Here is a 5,000-nt window from a genome sequence, read left to right as displayed (position 1 = left end):
CACACACGCACACACACATACGCACACGCTAACACACACAAATAACGGCAGCCGTCCTTAATTACAAAATTCTGTGTGGGATGCACAGTTTGAATAGTAATAACATACCCAGACATCCACCCGGCATTCCATACGATGAAGTATTGTATGTCGGATGTTCACAACGTAAGCATCAACTGGGAGGAGGCATTGTGTATACAGAGGAGTGGAGAGCAAGGAATCCGTGGAGCTAGGTGCTCGACTGAAACTGACCTGGGGTTAAAACAGCGGAGGAAATAACAAGAGTAACAGCAGGAGCAGCAGTAACAACAACAACAACAACAACGGGTGGAGGCGCAATGGCCCAGTGGTTAGGGCAGCGGACTCGCGGTCATAAGAACGCGGTTTCGATTCTCAGACCGGGCATTGAGCAAAAACAGCTAAGCTCCACGAGGCTCCTGCGGGTGGGGGGGGATGAATCCCACTGTACTCTTTCATCAAAACTTTCTCACTCTTTCTTCCTACTTCTGCCACAAAGCAGAGGAACCATGGTGTTAGTTTGTTTACGCCCCCGTAACTAAGCCGTTCGGCTAGGGAGATCGATACAATTAGTACCTGACTTAAACATTAGTACTGGTGTCGATTTGTTCGACTAAAGCCTTCGAGGCTGTGCTACAGCATGGCCGAAGTCCAATAACTGAAACATGTAACAGGTAACAATCGCCATTTTGAGGGGAATTGGTCGATACTATCGACCTTAGTATATAACTGGTATATTATTTTATCGACCTCGGAGGGAAGATAGGCAAAATTGATCCCCGGCATGAACTCAACTCAGAATAGGAAGCTGCTAAAGAAAGACCGTAAGAGAATTTGTTCGACGCGCCAACGGTTTTTTTTAACTCAACGCATTGGGGCAGCAATCTCAATAATAACAAGAAAGCATAACAGAGCAACAGAAACTACAACAACCAGATCAACAATAACAACAACAACAGCAGTAGTGGAGGCGCAATGGCTCAGTGGTTAGGGCAGCGGACTCGCGGTCGTAAGAACGCGGTTTCGATTTCCAGACCGGGCATTGTGAGTGTTTATTGAGCAAAAACATCTAAGTTCCGGGGAGGGGGATGAACCCCGCTGTACTCTTTCACCACAACTTTCTCTCACTCTTTCTTCCTACTTCTGTCACAAAACAGAGGAACCATGGTGTAACCCACTACGGTGTGGTAAAACTTTCAGACCCTAGTCCAGATTGCGAATCTTCTGTACCCCAGGATGGTTCAGCTCTCCACCCGTTAAGAACCACCGTTTATGGAATGAGGATAACAACGTAGCTTTCGCGCCCGTGCAACCGCCAGTCTATCGCGTGTGGTGGGTACATCTTCAAGTTGCCACACGCATTTTTAGTAGCTTAGAGTAGGCTCGAATTAGAGATTATTCTTTGTGGCTAATGGCGTGAGTCCTGATAAGAAGGAGGAGGAGGAGGAGGAGGAGGAGGAGGAGTGGAGAAGAAGAAGAAGAAGAAGGAGGGGGAAAAGAAGAAGAAGAAGAAGAAAGAAGAAGAAGAAGAAGAAGAAAGAAGAAGAAGAAGAAGAAGAAGAAGAAGAAGAAGAGAAGAAGAAGAAGAAGAAGACAGCAACAACAACAACAACAACAGCAATAACAGAATCAGCAAGACCAAAATCAACAAAACAGCGGTAAAAACAAGGAAAACAAAAACAACGCCAGCAAGACTCGCCCACCGTTGCGTTAAAATTTCATGTAATCCAGAGGCAAAGAGAGAGAGAGACAGACAGACAGATAGATAGACGAACAGAGATTCCAGAAGACAACATAAATATGTAGTAATTTGTTATTGAAAGGTAAACCTTACAATAGACTGGCGGCGTTTTTACAAGCTTTCAACAGTTTACATGGTATTAAGTTGCTTCTCCGGCAAAGTAGGTAGTTGGATGGAGATACCATCTTAATAGCTACAGCCAATAAATATAGACTTCATAGAAATTAATAGTTTTATAGATGTTGAGAAGAGGAGAGGTGGTTTTATAGATGTCGTCTGCTTTAAGCATTTATGTGTTTCGTGTATTAGGTTCGTTACGTCTGCATATATTCATTTGTTTGTTTTTGTTCTTTTATTACTGTTTCAGTCGTATGACTGCGGCGGCAATGCTGGAGCATCGCCTTAAAGGGTTTCTAGTCGAAGAAATCAATTCCGGGGGACTTATTCTTTGCAAGCCTAATACTTGTTCTGTCGGTTTTCTTTTGCCGAACCGCTAATGTTACGAGGGGTGGGGGGCGTAAACACGCCAACATCGGTTATTAAGCGATAGTGGAGCGGGGACAAACACATACACGAAGACACACACACACACACACATACACACACATACACACACACATACACACACACACACACACATATTCGCCATGTTGGACCGCTGAAATCTACAAGTTCTTTTATTTATTTATTTTCTCTTATTCCTTTCTGTTGAAGAGCGTAGGCTCGAAACGTAAAAGACTTTTTTCATTTTTCCCGAGCGTCAAACTAATGCACTTGCTTGTTGTTCATACACCTGTGTTCGTCTTTTGTTTTTCTATATATTTAAACGCAATGGCCCAGTGGTGAGGGCAACGGACGCGGGGTCGTAGGATCGCGGTTTCGATTCCCAGGCCAGGCGTTGTGAGTGTTTATTGAGCGAAAGCACCTAAAGCTCCACGAGGCTCCGGCAGGGCGTGGTGGCAAACAACTTTCTCTCACTCTTTCTTCCTATTTCTGTTGTACTTGTATTTCTCCTCGAGAAGTACGTTAAGGGTACACGTGTCTGTGGATTGCTCAGTCACTTGCAAGTTAATTTCACAAGCAGACTGTGCCGTTAATAGGCGCAGGAGTGGCTGTGTGGTAAGTAGCTTGCTTACCAACCACATGGTTCCAGGTTCAGTCCCACTGCGTGACACCTTGTGAGTGGATTTGGTAGACGGAAACTGAAAAGAAGCATGTCGTATATATGTATATTTATATATATATACACACACACACACACCAAAATGTGACCGCGTGTGTACCGTTGGCGATTTTTTTCCCTTTGTCTTCCCTTCTCTGGATCTTTCCTTCTCCTATGTTTCCGACGAAGAGCTCCGCTCGAAACATTAAACCCTCCTTCTTCCCTTCCTTCCTGAGCGCCCAATAATACTATATTTGTTCCACGTCCTCGCGTTGTTGTTTTCTCTTTGTGTTTTCATGTTTGAATTAACTTTATATATATATATATATATATAAGTTTAACAATTAAGGATAATCTCTTAATAAGGGATCTTAACAAGAAATTATCGGGTAGCTAGCGTGAAAACCTCATAAAAGAAAAGAATTCGAAAATAATTTTTTTCTTTTGAACAAATTATTATATCTATATTGTATAGAGGGCATTATTACACATAAATGCCTCACACTAGGAGGGACAAAGTCATTACTACCAAAATTATACTAATCATACCCAAATGCAGTTTTTCAAAGCAAGACATTTAAAAAATGAATTTAGTTCTGTATCACCGTGATTTCACATTCAACTTACGTCTAATGATCGTCAGCAGAACTGATTCTGAACACATCATAAATAAACTACCAACCTTACGTAGCGAAGACGAACAGACAACTGCTCACTCCGGCCAAGCACATGGAATGTTTATAAATCATATATCCGGTAAATGGCGGGCTTTTTACGAACTGCATGTCGGGTAATGAAAAGTATTTCGGAATAAGTTTAACAATTAAGGATAATCTCTTAATAAGGGATCTTAACAAGAAATTATCGGGTAGCTAGCGTGAAAACCTCATAAAAGAAAAGAATTCGAAAATAATTTTTTTCTTTTGAACAAATTAATTATATCTATATTGTATAGAGGGCTTATTACACATAAATGCCTCACACTAGGAGGGACAAAGTCATTACTACCAAAATTATACTAATCATACCCAAATGCAGTTTTTCAAAGCAAGACATTAAAAAATGAATTTAGTTCTGTATCACCGTGATTTCACATTCAACTTACGTCTAATGATCGTCAGCAGAACTGATTCTGAACACATCATAAATAAACTACCACCAACCTTACGTAGCGAAGACGAACAGACAACTGCTCTCGTCCGGCCAAGCACATGGAATGTTTATAAATCTTATAATCCGGTAAATGCGGATATATATATTATATTTATATATAATATATATATATATATATATATATTATATATATATATATATAATATATATATATATATATGTATATATATGTATGTGTGTCTGTGTTTGTCCCCCCACATCGCTTGACAACCGATGCTGGTGTGTTTACATCCCCGTAACTTAGCGGTTCGACAGAAGTAACCGATAGAATGAGTACTAGGCTTACAAAGAATAAGTCCTGGGGTCGATTTGCTCGACTAAAGGCGGTGCTCCAGCATGGCCACAGTCAAATGAATGAAACAAGTAAAAGAGTATATATATATATATAGTTGAAATTATATACACACACACGAGTGTGTTAAGATTTGTATGTATGTATACGTATGTGTGTGTGTATATATGTACGCATACATGTATGCATGTATGTATGCATGCATGTATGTATGTGTGTGTATGCATGTATGTTGCATGCTTGTATGTATGTTTACGATACGGACTGGAATTTACACAAAAACGCGTATAGACTTGGCCGATTAAGGATTCATATGTTTTATATATATATTATATATATATATATATATATATATATATATATATATATATATATATATGCGCCTGTCTGTATGCTTGAGTGTATATTTGCAACGAATGCTTTATACATCTTTTGTCTTGTACCGTTGTACTATGTCTCCTTGTCGGTGAGTTTGTGGTTTGTGCGAACATTCGTTATGGCGCGTTAGTGTGCGTGTACGTTATGACATCCGTTCTTTTCCCAAGAACGTCCTATCATATTTAACGCCCCTGTCGCGCGTAAAATAGGTTATATTACATCAGTTCCCATCAACA

At 40.3% G+C, this 5,000-nt stretch overlaps 1 long non-coding RNA gene across 1 annotated transcript in view; it reads left to right on the top strand.

Annotated features, from left to right (window-relative positions):
* The first annotated feature begins 4,776 nt into the window (after positions 1 to 4,776).
* LOC118766117 overlaps positions 4,777 to 5,000 on the top strand; it is a 9,817-nt gene continuing 9,593 nt past the window's right edge. Inside the window, exons 1-2 of the long non-coding RNA XR_005002041.1 lie at positions 4,777 to 4,787; positions 4,858 to 4,863. This is a non-coding gene — a long non-coding RNA (uncharacterized LOC118766117). The remainder of the gene's footprint in view (positions 4,788 to 4,857; positions 4,864 to 5,000) is intronic.

This window comes from Octopus sinensis, linkage group LG14, assembly GCF_006345805.1.
Source record: "Octopus sinensis linkage group LG14, ASM634580v1, whole genome shotgun sequence".
In the NCBI taxonomy this organism is placed as follows: Eukaryota; Metazoa; Mollusca; class Cephalopoda; order Octopoda; family Octopodidae; genus Octopus; species Octopus sinensis.
Note: the sequence above shows the minus strand (reverse complement) of the source record. Positions and strands in the feature narration are given on the sequence as shown.